Here is a 23004-nt window from a genome sequence, read left to right on the forward strand (position 1 = left end):
AAGCTAAAATATTGGCAAACACACTAGCACTCCGTCTGCAACCGCACCTTACTACTCTTATACACCCGGACCAATCGGGCTTTATGCCGGGCCCTAACACAGCCCTCAGTTTAAGATGTCTGAATGTGAGTAATGGCCCGCATACCTACCATACAAGAAGATGCGGCGATCCTCTCCTTAGACGCACGTATGGCGCTTGACCTTGTCGAATGGCCATTTTTATTCGCGGTCCTTCAGCAGATGGGTTTTGTCCCCAAGTTCTGTGCATGGGTTCAACTGTTGTATACTAAACCCCTGGCGCAGGTGGTGGTGAACGGGCGCATCTCGAGACTTTTCACTGGGCAGGGGTACGAGGCATGGCTACCCCCAATCGCTGCTCCTCTTTGCGCTAGTATTATAGCCACTAGCGGCAAGGATAAAACAAGATCAGATCTGTGGGATGAGGTGGGAAATGGGATGTTAAGACCGTATCTCGCTCTATGCGCATGATGTACTGCTATACATGACGTTCCCGGCACGCTCAATAATTAGCTTACTGGACATCTGTACCGCATACGGGAAGGTTTCCGGGTACACTTTAAATTCGGCGAAGTCATTACTATACGTCTTATACGGCCCCACTCCGAGGCTACCGCCGGGCTGTAAGCTGCAGGTTGCAACTAGGGGATTCAAATATCTAGGGATATTCATCACGCCCCAACCAACGCATTTCATTGAGGAAAACCTCATGAAACCTCTAGCAAAGTTCTCCAGCGACATGAAACACTGGAGGTCCTTACCACTAACGTTGCTGGGTAGAGCTGCCCTCTTTAGAATGATGGCGTTGCCTAGGCTCCTATATGCCCTACAAAATACCCCATTCCTGGTTCCCTGTGCGTATTTCAAAGTGATTGACGCGGAAGTCACTACTTTACTGTGGGATGGGAAGCCAGCGCACATAGCGAAGCGCAAACTAACTCTGAGCTGGTATGATGGGGGATCGCTTTACCGAACATAAAAATGTATTATTGGGCCTCACAACTTATGATTATAAACCATTGGCTACATGCATCGCAGGAAGAGCCTGCTTTTCGAATGGATAGATATGTCCTTCCGACTGGCCGCATTCTGAGAGCCCTATACACTAACACAAGGAAGAACACCCTCACGGGCCCGACTACGCATACGATCAAAATATGGCACACCGTGCAGTGGGCACTGGGATGGGACGGTAGATAAATGCAGGCTACACCACTTTGGGCAACCCAGAGGCTAGGTAAACTACACAACACTAAAGGATTTAAATAGTGGGACCTCATTGGTATCTCTAAAATTGGAGACCTCTGGGTAAGGGGGGGGGGGGGGTGGGGGGGGAGGTTGTTGCCTTTGCCCAACTTCAAGAAAAGTATGACATGGCGACAACCAAAATGTTCAGTTACACGCAGATAAGACACGCACTGATGAGCAATATACCACTAGGCATGCAGCTACCAGAGGCCTCACCATTAGAAGACAGACGCCTTACTGATCACATGAGTACAAAGACCATCTCCCAAATTTATAGTAAAATTATAAACAACCACCCGGACCCCACGGCGGCCCTACGGGAACACTAGCAGGCTGATGTGGGATTTGGACGACTTGGACTGGCAGGAGGCATTAGCATCTCCACGAGAGGTGGCGATCTCCTCCAAACTCAAGTTATTACAGCTAAAGATCCTCCATCGCATATACTACACACGCATTACGATGCATACACTGGGCCGAGCGCCCGACCCCTTATGCTTATGACGATGTGGAATACCAGGCACATTTTATCACATCGTATGGCAATGTCCGCTGATTGAACCCTACTGGGAAAAAGTTGTGTGTGTGATCTCGTGGGTGGGGGAGGTGGAGGTACCACCAGAACCTAAAAGGTGCCTCCTCAACATCTGGGAACCTACGGATCTGAACTTGAGGATGCAGGAATGGGCAGTGCTGGGGATGACAATTGCTAAACGTAATATAGCATAAAACTGGGGTTCGGAGCTGCCCCCCACATATCGACAATGGAGAAACGACATGGACAGCGCAATGGTGGCAGAAAGAGCGGTATATTTGCACAGAGGTTACCCCAAGAAGTGGTCTAGAATATGGGGTAAATGGAACGCATTTAGAGGGAACGTATGTGAACCCCCATGGGCAGAATTTATCTCGCAGGTCAGTGCACAACGGGTGTATCAAAATTATATATTCATGTTTTGCTATGCTGCTATATGCTATGAATGTTGAAAGGTCAAATGGTTTTTATGTTCATGCATGCGAGACAAAGGTCAAATATACTGTACATTAAGAGACAAGTACCTTTTCATATACGCTGTGAATATGAAACAAGTGGATCTTATTTGGTCATGGTTAAATTCAATGACATATTTTATTTAAAAAAAATACTTTGAGAGCGAGGGAAAGAGGGGGTACATCCTGCTCCCCAATGTAATGCTAGACTTAATGTGGACGAACCCACTATGTGTATGTGTTACAATCACTATGTGTGGTAAGTACATGGACCCATTAGGTGTACTTAAAAGACCCCTCACACACCAACCTATATGGTGTCATGCTTCATCATTGGGGTCCCAACTGGATGGCCGAGTGCCCCCCCCCCTCCCCCCTGTTGTGCTACGACGCCTGGTTACAGCAGAGCTGGTGTGGTGCAGATATGTGATGTGACGTGAATTGATTATGTTAAAAATATCTCTGAGAATCCTTGCCTTTAGACTGTAATATTGGCTGCTCAGGATATGGTTAAGATATATATGTGATGCAACTATCAGGAGATTATTACCATTAGTTGACTATGTGTTGAGGTGGAATGTGCCACGCTGGCACTGAAAGAAAACTTCTTTGAGTTTGAGGGCCAACTCTATCTACATAAGTACGGTACCTCAATGGGGAGCGTTTTCGCCCCCAGTGTGGCCGGCCTCTACGTATACAATTTTGAGACCAAACATCTATTCCACAACATGTCACGGATCTCAAAAATAAGGTTCTATAAACGCTACATAGATGACATCCTACTCATCTGGGAAGGAGAAACCGAGTCACTCACAACATTCTGCCAATGGCTGAACACTTGCGACCCAAATCTTAAATTCACGCGTAGCTTTGACCATAACAAGACCACATTCCTAGATCTGGGCATTGAAGCTGACGGAGGGTATCTGAAGAGTAAAACCCACTTCAAACCCACGGCCCGCAACTCACTCCTACATTTCGCCAGTTTCCACCCCAGGTCACTGCGATAATCTCCCTTGCCCTTGCGGACAGTACTTCTGGCTCCGTAGAAACTGCAGCGATGTGGGAGACTACAAAGACCAAGCAAAGGATCTAAGCAAAAAGCTACTGAAGCATGGATATCCTAAACACATCCCAGAGAAAGCCAAGAAACGAGCACAGAATCAAAACCGCGAAGGGCTCATTGAGATACAGACACGTGAACCCACCCTAACACTGTTGACATGTGTAACTACCTTCAACAGCGCCTCTAACGAACAAGTTACTTACCTTCGGTAACGCTTTTTCTGGTGCATACAGTATCTGCCTGTGAATTCCTCACCTTGTAAAATATCCCCTGCGCCAGCAACATTCGGAAACTTTTGTAGCGCTCCACGCCGACGAGGACGACGTCGCAGAAGCACGGCTCCGCTCGCGGCTCCGCTGACGTCACTGGATCCATAAGAGGACCTCGTTGGCGTGATGACATCAGTTCCTCCCTTTTTTCGGTGCCTTCGAGGCACACGGACGGACTAACCGCAATATATATGTATACACAGTACATAATACACAAAACACAGTGTGAAGATAATACAGGAAGGCAAAAGAAATAGCATTCTTCCTTTGACAGTAAGAAATGAATTTTGAAGCATCATCACTATTGTAAGTATACAAGGGTGGACAACGGGGAGGCGGGTGGGTCAGTGAGGAATCCACAGGCAGATACTGTATCCACCAGAAAAAGCGTTACCAAAGGTAAGTAACTTGTTCTTCTGATGGATACATCAGTGGATTCCTCACCTTGAGAAAAGATTCCCACAGCAGTCCCACTCCCGGAGGAGGGTGTCCACCCTTCTATACCAGAAAGTCCTGAAGGACGGAACAAGCCAAGTGTCAGTCTCTCCTCACCTCGGAGTCCAAGAAGTAATGCTTCGCAAAAGTGTGGCGGGAGGCCCAAGTTGCCGCTCTACAAATGTCCTCCACAGGCACACCTCTAGATAAGGCAGATGTAGAAGACTTTGCCCTGGTAGAATGAGCTCTTGTACCCTCTGGAGGTTCCTTACCGGCCAAAGAGTAACAAATCTTGATGCACAAGATAATCCATCTGGAAAGGGTGCGCTTGTGCACCGCTCTGCCTTTCCTGCAGCCAACAAAGCCCATGAAGAGCTGGTCGTCCACTCGATAGTCCTTTCGAGGTAAAAGCTCACTGCCCTCTTAGGGTCCAAGCGATGAAGCCGCTGCTCCTCCTCCTTGGAAGGGTGAGGGGGGAGGATAGAAGGTAGGAAGGGTAATAGACTGCCCCAGATGGAAATGGGTTACCACCTTAGGCAGAAAAGCAGCCCTGGTCCGGAGTACCATTCTTTCAGCATGAATGGTCAAGAACGGGGGTTTTGAACTCGGAGCTTGAAGCTCACTTACCCTCCTTGCCGAGGTAATGGCAATGCGAAAGACCGTTTTAAAAGACCACAGCCTTAAGGGACACTTGTGCAAAGGCTCGAAAGGAGAACCCATCCGGTAAGTTAAGACAAGATTTAAGTCCCATTGAGGCACAATAAAAGGAGTAGGCGGAAACTTATTGGTAAGTCCGTTAAGGAATCTTAATACAATAGGTCACTTAAACAAAGACTGATGATCTGGCAAGCAAAGGAAAGCCGACAAAGCCGATAAATATCCCTTTTCAGTAGCTACAGCAAAGCCATGCTGAGCAAGAGCAAACTGAAGGATGTTGAATAAACGAGCCCTCAAAGGGTCAATAGACTTCTCTCCGCACCAGAGAACAAATTTAGACCACCTATAAGAATAGATAGATTTAGTGGAATGATGTCTGGCAGACAATATTACATCTACCACATCAGGCTGGAGAGAAAAAGAATTCGGGTTGCCCGGTTCAATCTCCAGGCATGAAGGTGTAAACTCTGGAGGTGGGGGTGTAGAACCTGCCCCTCCGACTGTGAGAGGAGGTCTGCCCTCAGAGGGAGACTAAGCGGAGGGCATGAGGAGAGGTGGAGAAGATCTGAATACCACACCCTTCTTGGGCGATCAATATGACTTGGGCCCGGTCTTGGCGAATCTTCCTCAGAACCCGAGGAATCCAGGGTATGGGAGGAAACGCGTAAAGGAATTGCGAGTCCCATCTCAACTGTAACGCGTCCCCCAAAGCTCCCTGCATCGGATACTGGAGACTGCAGAATGACAGGCAGTGAGCGTTCTCGTGAGTGGCAAACAGGTCCACCCGAGGAGTTACCCATGTCCGAAAGACGTGACGAACCACCTCCGGATGGAGCCTCCACTCGTGGTCGGCAGAGAATTGCCGACTGATTGTCTGCACGCACGTTCAGAACTCCAGCCAGATGATTTGCCATTTCTGATGATCCTGAGCCCAGGACCAGAGACGCAGAGACAATGCAACCCCACTCCTCCCTGCTTGTTGACATACCACATCGCGGTAGTGTTGTCTGTCAGGACTTGAACCGACTGACCGCGAAGGGAAGGGAGGAAGGCCTTGAGTGCCAAACATATCGCCCGCAACTCCAAAAGGTTGATGTGAAGCAACCTTTCCTCTGGAGACCAAAGACCCTTGATCTCCAGATCCCCGAGATGCGCACCCCACCCTAAAGTGGATGCATCCGTTATCACTGTGGCCACCGATGGAGGTAGATGGATGGGCTTTCCTTGAGACAGATTGCCCTCCACGCTCCACCAAGACATCCGCTGCAGCTTCTCTGGAGATCCTCACACTCCCTGAGATCTCCGTTGTGCTGATACCACTGCCTGCGGAGGAACCACTGGAGCGCCCTCATGTGCCAGCGTGAATGGTTGACCAACAGAATTCAGAAAGCAAACAGACCGAGCAGACGAAGGACCTTCAGGACTGGAACGACCGCTCCATTGTAAAACTGTGTATGTTGCGAATGCTTTGAGGAGGAGGGAATGCTCGACACACAGTAGTGTCCAGTATCGCCCCTATGAACAGGTTGCGCTGAGAGGGCACCAGGTGAGATTTGGGCATGTTTATCGAGAAACCCAATTTGTACAACAGCTGGGTTGTAACTTGCAGATGATGAAGCCCCTTCTCTGGCGACTCCGCTTTGATCAGCCAGTCGTCCAGATAGGGAAAAACTGGAATCCCCGACCTTCTGAGATGGGCTGCCACCACTGCCATCACCTTGGTGAAGACTCAAGGTGCAGTAGTAAGACCAAACGGATGGACCGCAAACTGATAATGTTGTGACCCTACCGTAAAACGTAGATACTTCTTGTGCGACTTAAGGATGGGGATGTGGAAATACGCATCCTGCAAGTCGATCGACACCATCCTGTCCTCCTGTTGCAGCGCTTGAAGAACCTGCGCAAGGGTGAGCATCTTGAACTTCTCTTGCCTCAGAAAAAGGTTCAAGATCCTGAGGTCCAGAATTGGACGTAGCCTGCCATCCTTTTTCGGAAATACCGGGAGTAGCATCTCTGACCCCTCTCCTGCTCCGGAACCACCTCTATCGCACTTCTTTTTTTTTTTTTTTAATAACGTAGGACTTCCTCCTGCAGGAGAAGAAGGTGGTCCTCCGAGCAAGTACCTTGACAAGGAGGGTAATTCGGAGGGAATTCCCGAAAGGGAAGGGTGTACCCATTTTCTACAAAATCTAGAACCCAGAGGTCTGAAGTGACCGATTCCCAATCTTTTAGAAAATGGGTAAGCCGGCCCCCATAGGACCAACATGATCCAGAATGGTGGATCTAGGGCTGCTTTGCAGTGGTGGGAGGGATAGAGGAAGAGGAGGAGGAGAACTGCTCTACAGCACGACCTCTGATTCTGCTCCTGTAGCTCTTATACAGGGTGTTCTGTTGCTGCTGGCGATGCCTGTAGGTTCGAAAGGACGACCTTCCAAAGCCTCTGTATCTCCTAAAAGAAACCCTAGGTTGTGTCTGCAGACCCAGAGATTTGGTCGTGACTTCGCTTTTCTTAAATTTCTCTAATGCATCATCAGCCTTTTTACCAAAAAGCCCAGAACCGTCAAAAGGCAGGTCCAGAAGCGTTGCCTGCACATCAGGGGAGAACTCAGATGATTTCAGTCACGCACTCCTTGTGGCAACAGAGGAGCCCGTAATTCTGGCGACAGTCCAGGCCACTCTGGATAACCTTACGCGCAGCTGCCTGAGTGTCTGACAACACCTCATTAAAGTTCTGCCTGTCCTCCTCTGATAACTTAGGGGCCAGTTGTTTAGCGGAATCCATGAGAGCATGGATATAACGGCCCAAGAGACAGGTGGCATTTGTCGGCTTTAAGGCCATACTGGCTGAGAAGACCTTATTGGCTGATTGGTCGAGTTTTTTTTAGCATCCCTGTCACTAGGGACCTGAGGAAAGGCACCTGAAGACCTCTTAGAGCAAGCAGCCTGAACACCAAACTTTGCGGAGAAGGATGAGAAGTAGGAAAGTCTGGATCACCTGGAGCCGCCCTGTACCTTCTAGCCACAGTTTTAGAGACCACAGGAGCTGAAAAGGGCTTTCGTCATACCTCCATGACTGGTTCAGTGATGGCCTCATTACATGGTAGTAAGGGCTCTCACAGTGGAGGGAAAATGTAAAACCTTAGTGAGGATGTTAGGCTTGAATTCAGCAGTTGGCAGCTGTAGATCAAAAAGCGCCGCTGCTTTTCTAATAACCGTGTGGTAGGGAGCTCAATCTTTAGAGGGAGTATCGGCTGGAGGAGTAATCTCCCACTCTGGCGATAAATCCAGGCCACTGGCCTGCTTCAACTCTTCAAACAAGTCATCAGACTCCATTAGCTCACCCTCTTCCATCTCCTCAACCTGGTACCTTCGCTCTTCCAGGACTCTTTGAGTTTCTCGCCTGGACCTAATCCTCAGGACCGGCGTTGGCGGCGCCACAACCGACTCCGATGGCGCCGGAGCCGAACATGGATCCGGAGGAGCAGCCGGAGTCAAACAAGGTCGAGCTGGAGCCGGTGAAGATGGAAATGGCGTCTATGTCCTCGGCGCCGGGAAATGCCAAGACTGCGTCGCTGGGGAAAAAAGGCATAAATGGAGCCTGAGCGTAGACTTGAGGAACCCCCAAATTAAAAGCCATTGGACCCATGGGACCCGAAGGTGCTCCAGAGGGGTACATCGCTCTAGTGTAGACTCCATACATCGCATTCAAATAATGCGATGGATCTTGTCCCGGGCCTGGAAAGGGAGGATATGGCTCAGACTGAGGCATAACCTGACTCTGGCCATTCGGCGCCGACGGTGGAACCAGCGGAGTTTAAGACTCATCAGGAGCCGGAGCTTCTTCAACTGGAGCCGGAGAATGTGCCAGCGTCGGAGATGGAGCTGGAGAGTGCTCCGGTGAAGCCGCAGGCGAGGTCAGGCAAACAGGAGAAGCAGGAATTGAGACAGGAGAGGGAGACACAAAGTCCTTACGACGTCAAGTAGGCGAAGTCTATCTCGGAGCTGCATCTTTATCCGAACGGTGTCGAGAACCATGCCTCTTCTTCTTTTTATGCTTCTTGGACATGGAAGCATGCCTCGACGCAGACCTCGATCTGGATCGTCTTCGTCCTCTCCTCTTCTCTTTTTTCATCCTTGCAATAAACAACTTGGCTTCTCTTTCTTTTTAGGCCTTAGTACTCATCTTTCGACAGCAAGAGCATTCCTCGACGTCATGATCCGACGACAGGCACCAGACACAGTCCTTGTGCGGATCCGTGATGGACATGTGCTTACCGCACTCCCTGCACGGCTTGAATCAGGACTTCTTTGTCGACATCTTTAAAGGCAAGGCAAGGCAAGAAGAAAGAGAAACACCAGCAGAGAAACAAATTAACCAGCCAAAGCTACGGAAAGTCCCAGAAAACCGTTAGTCGACGGCGCACAAAAAAGGGAACTGATGTCATCACGCCGACGAGGTCCTCTTATGGATCCACTGACGTCAGCGGAGCCGCGAGCGGAGCCGTGCTTCTGTGACTTCGTCCTCGTCGGCGTGGAGAGCTACAAAAGTTTACGAATGTTGCTGGCGCAGGGGATATTTCACAAGGTGAGGAATCCACTGGCAGATGTATCCGTCAGAAAAGGTCTCTCAAATCATTAAAAAAAATTGGAAAATTCTCAAGACAGGCAATCTAAACTGGGACCCTCCACTTTTATCTCACAAAAAAGCAAGGTCCATCAAAGATGCCTTAGTACCTACACGACCGGCACCACAGCTGAAGCCTGTGAACACAGTCCTAAATGCATGGGGGCTTCCCAAAGTCGTCAGCCACTTCCCCTGTGGCAATTGCAGTGTGTGCCACATCACTGAAACCACCAATAATCTCAATCTGGAACCAGGCAAGACCTGGCAACTACGACAACACACCAACTGCAACATGGCACATGTTGTGTATCGCATCATGTGCCCCTGCAACCTCACCTACATTGGGATGACTAACAGAAAGGTCAAGACCAGAATCTGCGAACACCGCAGCTCCATAAGATGCAAAAAACACCACAAAAATGACCAACCACTTCCTGGAACCAGGTCACACGACAAATGACATGCGCTGGGTCGTCATTGAGGCACTGGACCCGAACCTGCCAAACATACAACACAATCTACTAGAAAAAGAACAAAGATAGATTTATTGCTTATCCAGCCAGAAGACAGGCCTCAATGACAATATACCATGGAACAGTCTCCGTAGGCCATAATGTCGACACAGGCAATACTCCTGGTTACATCTGACCACAGAGGTCACCTGGGCCAATGGGCGTTTTTCGTATCCCCAGCTTACTTTAACTACTCCACTCCAATATGGCCGCCGAGCTCAAGCCCACAGTTTGGCTCGCAGTGAACTTCATCGGCATGTAGCGCGTATGCGTACTGAATGGGCGCTGTGTCACTGCCACTCTGACATGTACCATACATCGCAATCCGCTGTAAACCGTAATCTTTATTCGTTTCGAATACTGCCACAATCCGTTTGGAACCTTGCCTGTATTCCACAAAGCCCAAGCTGGGCCAATGGGCATTTTCGTATCCCCGCTGTAACCACAGCTTACTTCAACGGCACCAGTCCAATTGGCCGCCGAGCTCAAGCCCACAGTTGGGGTCACATAGAACTTCATCGGCTCGTAACGCGCATGTGTGCGCTGAACGGGTGCTGTGTCAATGCCACTCTGACACGTCCCCACCAATCCTGCTACACGGCACGTACCGGACCATGCCATTTCATTTAAAATCTCAATCCCTCGCAGCATCCTGTACCAGCCGGGACTACGGGGGATTCATGCAGGTTTGAATCTGGACACTCACCGAGACCAAGTAAGGTAGCGCGCGCCCCTGCCCACATAGACATAAGAGCACACATGGATTTCCATGCTCATAATGCCGCAATTCTCGCCCTTTATTTTCAGATTGGGACATCGGAAGAGCACCCCTCCCCACGAACCTTGATAAGCTGCCAACTATCAAAATATAGTGTAATTATGACCGCTAACATCACGCATTTAACAATCTACATTGTGTTTAACAGCACACTCACATGACTGCATGTATGCACTTCACGTGTGACCATATCCTCTTTGCATAGCGCGCCCCGGACCACATGTTAAACTCCTCATGTGGCCACCACTCGTCACACAGCGCCCCAGTCCTAAATATAGGTGTAGCCATCACTGGCTGTGCAGGCGCCACCTTTACCTATAAAGGCCAAATGGCCCAGGCCCCAATAACCTAGCACGTTTAAGCATAAAGCCACTTGACCGCACACTTCAATGCGGCCACCATCTGCCTAGGCGTATGCGCGCTTAAACTCACCAAGGCTGCACAGGAAGCCATCGACCACTCTTTTGCAGGTGCAGCATGCCACGAGTCATTGCACGTCGCTACCAGCATGCTCCACATTTTAGCATAACAATCACTGCGGTAGTCACCAAGACAATGACTACAGCACCTTTTAAGATTGTTTTTATGTTGAAATAATCTGTGTCTTGTCCTCTTTCTCCCCCAACAGGTTTTTTTGACAAGTGTCAGTAAGTACGCCGACACTTACACCACACACCTTAGTGCGTGTGTAGGTATCTCACTGGTTTGACGTGGCATTTTTTTACCTTTGCCACTCACTATTCTCACTCGCCTGGACCTGAAGAGAGCCCTATCACACGTTTTTAATGGGCTGAAACATGTAGACCTCAACACATAGTCAACTAACGGTAATAATCTCCTGTTAGTTACGTCACTTATCTTTTAACCATATCCTTGAGCCGCTAATATTAAAGGCAAAGATTCTCAGAGATATTTTTAACATAATCCATTCACGTCACATCACATATCTGCACCACACCAGCTCCGCTGTAACCAGGCATCGTAGCACAACCGGGGGGCACTCAGCCACCCGGTTGGGACCCCAATGATGAAGCATGACACCAACTAGGTTGGTGTGTGAGGGGTCTTTTAAGTACACCTAATGGGTCCATGTACTTACCACACATAGTGATTGTAACACATACGCATAGGGGCTTCTCCTCAATACCCATGCCAGATGTTAGTGTCTCAGGTTATAATGCCTACAAGGGATATATTTGAAAACATATCTATGTCAAGATCTCTGATTACTTACTAGATGTCTAATCAGGGCATCAAGAAACCAATTCAGAGCACAATAGCCTATATTATTTAAAAAGGAGAAATCAATCAAAGGATACGGGTGTATCCCCTAAATCATTATATTTCACTCATTGAAAGGTGGTTTCTTTAGGGGTTCAGAATGAAAAGATACTTCAACAGCATTGATAAGAGAATGGAAAAGAGATCCTTGACAATTCAATTTTACTAGTTATCAATGCACAAGAGCCCATTTCCAATAGCATGCAGTTTGGAGACGGTCCTAGACATAGGAACTAAATCTCCCAGATTTAATATTAACAGGGACTGAAAGGAAAATGGGTTAGAGCACTGACGTTTCTGTCTCTTCTGAGATAAATCTATGAGAATTATCAGGACAAGCTGTTTCATGTGAAGATCCAAGACTGCTTAGGTCGAAAATCAAAGCAATTCTAAGGAGAAAAATCTCGCAGATAAGTTGTGGAATATTTACGCTGGGTGAAGTTGGTGTCCCGTAACAAACTATTTGGTCCAATATCCTTATTTTCAATGAATATGTTGTAGCCACAGTCAGCTGTCTCAATATGCTCTCCACAGCCTGTTGTAAGCCAGAGGAAGTTAGAGTGACTCTCCACATGCCATGAGATGGTGGGAGTATCTTCTCTACGCTTTTCCTTGCAATCATGGTTATTGATTGCAAGGAAAAGCGTAGCGAAGATCCTCCCACCATCAATGTCTTACAGTCTTCCCACGATTTATGTTTCACTTTTTTTCTCAGACAATAGTAAAGATAAAAAAAACTTTTTGCTGACATGTTAGGCAAATGGAGCATTACTTTATTTTTACTTTGTATTATATGAATAATTATGTGTTTATCTGAAGAGAATATAGTACTACAAAACGCAGAATAGCACTGGAACATAAATTGTATATCAAACACCCCAAAAGTGGTGTGAGGATGCTTGCAACAAGTCTAACCAATGACTATCACTCGGGTAGCATTCCAACCCATCATTCTTTTGCTTGTATTCGAGGTCGGGGAGGACCTGGCCTGACCGGGCTGGACTGTTCCTATTGTAGCAGGGTCGAGGCTGATCTGCAAATGGCAGGGTCCAAACTGAAATGGCATGGTGACCAAAAGAACAATATGTTGAGATGCTAACTTGAGCGATTGCCAGTGGTAGACAAATTGCAAGTATTGCTTCCATCACCTTTTGCGTGTTTAACCTAAAGTATCTGTACACAAACTGCTATGATTAGCTCATCTAGTGTATACTTCAATGAGAAATGGATTGAAAATCATAAGGAAAAAAAGGATTTAAAACCATAGTAGTCATATCCACATATATTAATTGATACAGATCATTTATTTTAAATATGAACGATGTTATTGAATTAAATTATTCCTTATTGTTAATACATTTTGATTTAGGAATATCTGTAAGGCACTGTCACTTGTGTGAAGCACAGTTTTTTTTATTTATACAAACAAGATATTTTTCGTGTATTCACAATAATTAAGCAAGGCAAGAACTGGTTTAAAAATATGTTTTAGTCCATTATTTAATCAGAAGAATTTGTATTTCACTGCTGATTATTTTTTAATTTTACAAATCCCAAAGTGTGATGTCCTGTGGAAGCTGCAGAAACGATCTTCTGATTTTGGAGTAGTGACTAGTGAGCCTTGAAAGTGGTGGTGGAGGGGTGGAAGGTTATATGTCAAAAAATGTCCTCCTTTGTACCAGGGCCAGCATTTTGTCATTGGTGTCCCCCATGTGTCTTGAGTTTCTCCTAAAGTCAAACATTTCATACAATATTACATGCCCGCATTTTGGCATTAGTGCCATCCATATGCCACGTGTGACCCCAATTCCTAAAATTACCTCTGGTATATCAAAGCCAGCATCTTGTCATGGTTTCCTCCCCACCCATATGTCACAGTTGTCCTCCCTTATGCCAAGAGTTACCTCCAGAGTGCCAACCCCAGGCATCATTCTTCTACAGGTGCCCCTTATGCCAAGTATTTTCTACAGTTTGCCAGCCACAGCATTTTTAGACGGGTGCCCTATGCCAAGAATAACCTCCAAAGTGCATGCAGCAGCATTTTGCCATGTTTTCCCTGATATTGCAAGAATTCCATCTAGTGCTCCAGTGCCAGTATTTGGTCACAGATGCCTGTTAAGAGCTACCTTTAGTTGGCCAGCACCAGCATTTTGCCATGGGTGAATTAAAAGGCCAAGAATTGTATAGAAGGAGCAGCCGCAGACTTGCATAGCATCACATACTCATGCTGAGATTACTCAACCACACTCACCTGCTGTCATTCATTCTCAGTCACTCACTCGCTTTTACATCTATGTTTAGTTGCACTTACTCATCGCACATTCGCACTCAGTCTTACTTTTATTCATTCTCACTTATTCTGACTCCGACTCATCTATTTGCACACCCCTTCACTCATATTCCCTTACTTTCACCCCTTTGCATTCACTTACTCTCACTCTTATTCTCACTCACCCTCACATTCTCTGACTCCTGAATCTCACTTACTGCCACTCATTCTCTACCTGTCACTCACTTTCATCCACAGAAAGATACACTCACACATGCCCATGCTCACACACATCCAGCTCTCTGTGGCACAAACACACTCTCACCTGCAGTCATGCACACACAATGCATTTAAAAGCACTCTATTTTGCTTACCTCACCTGCCAGCAAAAGTCCTGTTACAGCTCTTGGACACTAATATTCATGACTAGTGTAATAAAGATGGGCAGAAATCAAGGAGGTTGGAGTCCCGGCCCTCACAGGTGTGAGCTGCCCCCTTGTTCCTGCAGGCCTCAATAATTCTTTAAAATGTTGCCAAACCAGGGGTCTAGTGACTTGAATTATCTAGTTGTTCTGACTGTAATGCACTTGACCCATAAACTAGTCTCAGACTTTTTTATTTAAAAAAAAATATTAGCAGTCACACCATTAAAAAAAAAAACTGCAGTCCACTATATTAATGGCAAACAGCTTAAGGCAGTTGTTAAAAACGAAGTATGAAACTGGTCTCTACATGGCCATATAGTAATGTCCTTAACAAGCAAACAACCTGACTGATTTCTCAACAGTGAGGTCCCTATTTACATCTCACATTTTACTTCATCTTTCATTTTCTAAGAGAATCTACTTTTTTCAAAAGTGTTTCTGTAGCTTGTTTTATTGTGACATTACTTTTGTACAGTGCATACTTTGAACTGAGTCACCTCCAAGTGTCTGGGTGAGGTCAGGTTGTGGGTGTCCGCGACTGGACATGAGTGAACTATGGAGTAGAGGTTGAAGGATGTGCGAGTTTCTCACAGTGACCTGTGGGTCCTAAAGGTGTTCAGAGTACATGCTCATTCAATCATTGGCCTCTCAGCAGATCACACAGGCTGTGTCAACTACAATAGAGATTCTCTAAGGAAGTGTGTGAAGAAGGTACAGAGTTGTCAATATACTGACAGTGCCAAAGGAAAACAAAATATAGTGTTTACATGTGTAGGGAGTGGTGAAGTGGAGAAGATGAAAGTAGGCATGCGCAGAAGTCTATGCTGAAGATGAAAGATGGTGTGAGATATGCAGAAGGATGATTTCAGAAAGATGTGGGGTGAAGTGGCCACCAAAGTGACAGACAGCACAGCAAAGTCGGATGAGCTCCACTAAACACCAAATATTGCTATATTTTACTACTAAACAGGCAGTCACAAGTGCAGTTATCTGGCAAGCACTAGGGGCATGATTTCAATAGTGCAGCAGGTGCAGTGGCACTGAGACCAAAAGCTCTAGGCACCCTACTAAACACCTGATATAGCTATATTTTATTCCTAAACAGGCAACCACAAGTGCAGGTACCTTGCAGACAACAGGGTCATGACTTGAATGGTGCAGCACGTGCAGTAGCACTGGGCCGAAAAGCTTTCAGAACTCCTCTTAACTGATAATATTGCTATTACTTCAATAAATTCTATTTCCATTTTTCATTTTTCAAACTTTTGCTATTACTTACTAGCACTATACCACTAGTAACAGCACAATATATTGCCTTTTTGTATATAAATATGTCATTACACTTTAGCAGACTTTCTGCAACTTATATTGTACAACTACTCAGCAAGCTGCAACTTACAACAAAAAACAGCTTATTATTAATCACATAGACGAAACATAATGCATTTACCAATGCTTATTTTATTTGTGATGTTCGTATGGCGTACATGTTCTGTGGATGTTTTTACATGCTGCTTCAAAATCGCTTCGCACTTGAGTTTATAAGCAAATAATGTTTTCCCTGAAAAGTTTACTGTCTACTAGTCTGCACTAAATGCCCTTCTTCCCAGGCATCTTCCAGCTTCACTCGTACTGGCTCAGACACAGGTTACTTTTTCTCAGATAACACAAACAGCAGCAAGGCATTATGGGATGTAATGAAAATAGCTACTAAACACCTGCAGGGTCACGTGCAATCAGGAGGATGTGAATAAAAAGGTGTGCACATCAAAAAATACCACAATGAAAACAAATACGAAACTTTCCTGGCGACCTAGGCATAAGGCCCGTTTTGTCCACTGCTACTTATATTTTTCACCAGGGCACAAGTCGGGGGTACAGGCAAGTACACGGCGTCCACCCACTATTTTCACAGGGTGGACGCCGTCTCTTCCCCCCCCCCCCCCCCCCCACTTCCAAGAAGTTGGGCCCCATAGAAATATGCTGAATGTGTCCCGGTCTCCTGGTTTAAGACACTGGGACACGTTCAGCAGTGCCTGTATGTTGTCTGCTTTCAATTCCCAGCTTCTGTGAGAGTAAGTAGTGGCGGGTCTGACGGCGCAGATTGGTCTCCGGGCGGGCAGGGGCCGGTTTCAGGTTGTGCCGGCCGTAGCTTACGTTCATTTCTCTTGCAGGTTAGGACCCAGTCGAGGGATAGATAATGAGGGTACCCCAGCGCTCTTCTCGACGCTGTCTCAGGTTGAAGAGACCCTGCAGGGCTTTTTAGGTCGAGCCTAGAGGCAGACTAACCTACATTTTATATGTCTGACAACAATGATCAAAAAGCACAACTGATAAATGAGTTTAAATGGTTTATAGTATTAGGCTGACGCTTTTCATTATTTATTATGACTCGTTCTGGATCATTGCTTTGTTTATTCATTTATGTAAAACAAGTATGTTTTTCAATAGGAATGCGAAATAATTGTGACTACAAGTCTAGAGTAATATCCTAGATGCATGATTAAAAATATCACTAAGGAAACGACTTATACTTTTTGGAGGAAAAGTATCGTTATTTAGGGTGTTGATTTTTCGTTAATTAAGACAATGTTCTTTTATTTTATTAGGGGTCAACCTTGTAAATAAAATTGTCCTGAGGATGGTCTTGGTAAAGAAAACCTAAAGACCGAAACGTCGACAATCACACTGTTTTTCCAGAGAAATGGCTATATATTGTTGTGTAAAAGTGTTGGATCAATTTGAGAGTGAAGGCATCAAATATTGAAATATTTCCTTTCACTGTATTTAATTGTTGTAATTTGAAGTACCCTTTTTTGAACTAGAAATATAAATTCAATTTTTATATATACACCCGCTTGTTTCTCCTCCTTTTGGTTTATTGAATTTATTGTATTCAGGTTAATATGTGATTCATTCACACCTTATTCAGTCCTGATTCTGACAAACTAAGCTGATTTAAGTATTGAAAAAGTGATAATTAATAAATTTGTAGGTATATAACTGCCCTACCTTTAATTAAGAATCGAAATTATACAAATTATTTACCAAACAAATCCCTTGAAGGCACCTTTCTACCTGTTTGCTCGCTCTGCAAGGCATGCAGTATTAGGGTATGCACTAGAAGCCCCGCCCACTCTGCCCATATTTTTTATTGGCTTGTGCCATTGTCCTTCGTGAATGCTGGCTTCCGATTCATTATGAGGCTTGTTAGTCCCGCCTTGTCTCCTTTATTTACCGCCCATAAGGACTGGACCTTTTACTGGGGTTGTGGCAATCCTTGCTTTAGAAGTTGGTGAGCACGATTTTCCTTAATGCTCTTCCCCCTATTCCACACACTACATAACAGCACGCCTACTACTGTAATTATTTAAATTACTACGCGGTTCGCTTTAATTATAGCGCCCGCACTTAATCACTTATTTAATATGCGGCCCGGTGCCCTTTCAGTTTAGCGGGCGTGCTTATTTAATTAAATACTTTACTGGCGGTCGCTTTCATATTATCTGCCACGCTTATTTATTTAATTAATAGCGGAGGCCACTTTCACTTCAGCGGCTGCGTGCAACTTTTCTTAAATAATGTATTTTTACTTTGTGTGAAAGCGCACCATATGCGCTTTCACTTTAATATTGTCCGTACCCCGTTGTGTAGACGCTGCTCACTGTAAGCAGCGTCTAAATAAACAGGTGTGGCCAACATTAAAATACTCTTGCGTTTCCGAGAGTTTGAGCTATTAGCATTAAACAAAACAATGCCTTTTATATATGTGCTTGGTTTAAAACACATAAAGGCATTGTCATTTACAATGCCAATCGCTTAAACGCTCGCAAAAGCGAGACTCCTTGCATTGGAAATGCTTGTTTTTCACCTCCAGCTGGGCTGAAGATAAAGGCCGAAGTTAAGGGGGCATCAGGCCTCCTTTTGTTTGAATATCCTGACTGAAGGCGGCCTGGAACCTCGGACTTGCATATAAATGCTGGAGAGGAAACAAAGGCACACAGCTTATCGCTTCACAGATACTTAAGAGAGGAATGCTTTAGACTATGTCCAGTCCCTGTATACAAGTGCATTCACTGTAAGAATGTCAGATGTGTTGGTCTGACCCAGTATTTACACGAATAACAATTTCAGTATCACTATTTTATTTCTTTTATTGCGCTATGCAACCCAATGCAGGGTGTCGGAGCTCTTTAAGTCGCATACACGTTATACATTGACAATAAATCATGTACATGTGTAAATCAATGTACAAGATGAGTTACATGAGACAGTGTTATAAGGTGTAGGAGTCACATGTCCTTCAAAGCGCACTGTGCTGTATTGCAAGGATTACACGTTATAAATTGCAGGAAACAAAAGGATCTCTGTGTTAAAAGCAGTAACCCACTTCACTATCACTTACAATAAAAATTTGTCATCTGCAGGTTACGTGATGTGCTTTACAGGAGACATGCTACTTTGATTCAAATCTGGGACTTCACAAAACACCGATCCCTCCAACAAATGTGTTCAACTCCAGAGTTCTCACCATTATTACTATTCCCTGAGATTTACTGGGCACCTTTACAGCAGATACCTTAACACAATCAAATATTTTATAATGTAGACTTTGCAACCAAATAAGCATAACAGATCTACTGCCATGCTTCTCCTTGTTGCTAATTTCTTTGTGGTAGTGCTTAAAAAAAAAAAATGTCAGTTGAGGCCCAGATTTTGCATTAGGATTGCGCCTCTTTTTTGGCACAACCAGACGCCAAATCTCATTTGTTAAATCTCATAATGCTCTTAAATGTACTCTTGATATACCTGATAATCATATGTGTGAGGTCTTACTATCTGTCACTTCTTGAGATGGCATTTCCAGTGAGCTCCCTTCCTGTGATGTCACATGCAATGTCATGCATCGTGACATGCGCTGTGATGGCACGCGTCATGATTTCACTTGCATACTGCCTAGCCTAGTTAGTCCCCGCACTTCTGTTTTTTAGAACTTCTGCCCTGCCCTGCTAGGCACAGAATCCCATGATAATCCATGGAGCTCAGGATAGATCGGTGGCCGACGGGCAAGCATGGTGGAACTATGTCGTCTGTCACGCGTATAGGGGTCTTGTGCAGCGCTGTGTCATGCACGAAGGGGACAAGCGCAGCTGCGGAAGCTCCCGCAAGCGCCTGGAGAAATTCTATCACAAACGATGCTTCAAGAGCTGAGCAGGGCACATGGTATTGTTTTTTTATTTTTTAGATTAAGCATTGTGTTTACCTGGGGCTTCCAGTTATCACAGTTTTGTCAGGATTTTCAAAATCCAAATCCACCACAGTTTCAGTGTTAGATCAAGCAGTGGGCTCTGCACGCATGAAAGGGTGGCTTGTGCATGTTATGGCTGCATGGCCCACCCTCGCTGATTTAATCTGCCAGTCGGAAAGGGGAAAATATAGACATGTAGACAGTACTAGGAAAACAGTGGTGAAGAGCTCCCTGATTGGCTGATCGGTGCTTGGTCACTGCAACTTGAGCCCATGCTGCCAAAGCCTGCCATCAACTATCCAAGGCCCTACAGTCGGCCTGGCCATTTCTTTTTTGGAGGTCAGTTTTCCTCTGAATTTGGTAAACTGTTGTAAGGCAGCTATAATTGTCGTGGATTACGTGTTTTAGGCTCCCTTGTCATACCAAGGCAGAGAATACATTTTTTGAGGCCTGTGGTGTGAATGATTTTACTACCTCTGATGCCAGGGGTCACACAAGCACTGTGAGGAGTTGCAAACAGCAATCCAGGGGTTGCAACTGTGACCCCTAAATGACGTCCATACACCTCCAAGACCTGCACTGGCTTCCAGTTCACAAATGAGCTCTTTACAGCACTGCCAAGTACCACGCATCAGGTGTTATGCAAACGCATTTTAGTGCTGTGCTCCGCATCACCGCACTAAAATGCAACGTCATGCATTAACAGCGCCTCCTTAACGCCACTGCCGGAGCAGAGGCAGTCAGACAGACAAGCGGGACCTAAAGCGCCGCCCTGGCCAAACAGTCATGATGAAAAACCATGTGCTTTGCTCGCAAAGCCCTTAACACCACCAGCTGAACTAACCTGGATAAGAAAATGAAAGTCTGCCACCGGCATGTGCCTTGCGTTCTTCTAGCTTGCATCTGGCTGCTGTACCTAGTATCACTGTAAGAGAGGTGGCTGATCATTCGTTTACCTGGGTTCCAAAGAATGGAAGACTCTCCCTAGCTGTCAGCTGTCTGACTTTACCCATTCAAAAACAAAATCTAAACACCTGGCTCTTTCAAGTAGGTATGAGTTGTCCTCTGCAGCAGTTTTCCTCCTCTAGCACCAGAGTGCTCTATTTAGGAAAACATTTGTGCTTTACAAATCCTAAACTTTAGAAGAAAACTCGTACACCTCGCAATGTTTATTTTTAGGCACTGAAAGGCATATCCGACAGGGAGTCAATATATCAATAGACTGGGTATTTTTTATGGTGCTTTTTGCATTGATTTTAAGTGATGTTGTCAAGGTATCTCTCTGTCTCCCTCCCTCCCTCCCTCTGTCTGTCTCCCTACCACTGTCGCTATCCTCCCTCCGTCTGTCGCCCTGTCTCTCTGTCTACCTCCCTCCCTGTCTCCCTCTCTCTTTGTCTGCCTCCCTCTGCTTACCTCTGTCTTCCTCCCTCTATCTCCTTCTGTCTGTCACCTCACCTCAGCTTCCCGGGCACACACACAGCTGTACCAGAGTACTTCGCAGGTCTTTAAAAGACCATTTACTGGGAGATGTTATACAATAGATGAGGCATAGTGAGAACAAAGCTTTCAAAGGAATGCCTCTTAATTAGCAGCAGTTATGTGCTAAGTGCCCGTTAATACCAGTGTCATTTCGCGACACACCCACCATTTGCAGGCGACACAGTACTGTGTCTGGACACACAGTTTGGAAAGCTCTGATCTAGAGTGTGGGTACGCACAAACATTTTCCCGGGGGCCGCAAAGTTTTGTCTATGGTGTGACAGAGGACCGCACTGATGCCAACGGGGGCGTAAAGTGGGTGTAGGGGAAGCAAAATATGTATATGTAGTGGCTGCCTTAAAAATGAAGGTGTTCCTAAAGTTTCGGGCCTAGCTGCTTCCTTTCCCTAACTGCAATTAACCTTTAAATAAGTGCTTGCTGCATATTTAACATTTTTTTTTCCCGGTTAGTGCTGAGTTAAGTAAACAGCAGCCCAGTGCTGCCGCCGCCGCCCAGGGGGCCACATTTAAAGGTCAGGAGGGGTGCATGCGGCCCGGTCCCTACATTGAGTATCACTGATCTAGACTCTTTTCACATTGGGAACGTGACCAGTTCGGACTGTTTAAATGCACCCTCCTTTCCTCTTCTCTAATGTTCCAGAAACCGGTGTCTTCTGGGACGAGACCTAAAGACGTTTACACCTTCACTTGTTCCCCAGTTTCCCACTTCGGTCCCCCCCACCAATGGGACACATTCCCTCGAGCTCGTCAGACTGAAATAATGTGCTGAAATCTGGGATACAGCGTATGGCTGATGAGCCTAATGTTCGGAAACATGCATTTTCAGGATTTGAAGCGCCTGTTTTAACTCTGGCATAGACACTTGGTACACACAGGCGCAGCAAAGGCACAATGGCTCTCCTGCGAGCACGGTATGCACCCCCGTTCGCAGCTGCTGATTCTGCGGAAGTGGGCCTCTCACACACTTGTGCCCCAGGGCCACTGATAGCCATAGCCCCACTGGTAATCTAGGGCGTGGCTAGCAACGCAGACAACAGGAATACAGACGTAGATCAAGCCAAGAACAAGAACAGGTTAGGCAGTGTGGGGAAATATATTTTTTTATGTGCATTTACCTTTTCGCACGTTCCTCATGAAGAGGGTCTAAATGCTTAAAGGTGCAGATGCTGTGCCTATGACGTGCAGAGCACACTTCTCTCAACCTGCCCTGGCAACTACTTAGACAGCTAAAGGGTGGGACAGGCATCATTATAGCTAGTGGGAGTTGTAATGGTGCGGGGCCCTAGGCCCCCATGCACTATTAGTAATCACACGGCCACAGTTACATCCTGGGTAGAACTGACCCAGGGCACGTGCTCCCGGCCCCTTTTATTGTCAGGGTCACATGTCCTGTGACTCCTGTGGTAGATGGGGGTGGGGTGTAATCCAGCCCTCTGGGAGTGGCTGTTACATAGAAACACTAGACCAGTGACCAGCAGGTCACTACATCCTCATAAACTGTATTTAAACAGGAACCAACAAAGTCCAACCTGTGGGAGAGAATAAAACGATAACAAAAACTTCCGCGGAGTCTCTTTAGCTGCCTGCAGAGCAAGACGTTGGTACCTCTGCAGCTAGGATCACCACTTCTGCTTGGCACAGTTCAGTGGTGCACTGCGGGTCCGGTCCTCTTTAGACTCCAGGCG

The 23004-nt window shown here is 46.1% G+C and overlaps 1 long non-coding RNA gene across 4 annotated transcripts in view; it reads left to right on the forward strand.

Moving 5' to 3' along the window:
- LOC146871327 (uncharacterized) overlaps window positions 1-17425 on the forward strand; it is a 230566-nt gene extending 213141 nt beyond the window's left edge. For all 4 annotated transcript variants that reach the window (XR_014980987.1, XR_014980988.1, XR_014980989.1 and 1 more), the window contains one exon: window positions 17182-17425. This is a non-coding gene — a long non-coding RNA (uncharacterized LOC146871327). The remainder of the gene's footprint in view (window positions 1-17181) is intronic.
- The last annotated feature ends 5579 nt before the right edge of the window (window positions 17426-23004 follow it).

This window comes from Triturus cristatus, chromosome 1_1 (genome assembly GCF_964204655.1).
Source record: "Triturus cristatus chromosome 1_1, aTriCri1.1, whole genome shotgun sequence".
Lineage (NCBI taxonomy): Eukaryota > Metazoa > Chordata > Amphibia > Caudata > Salamandridae > Triturus > Triturus cristatus.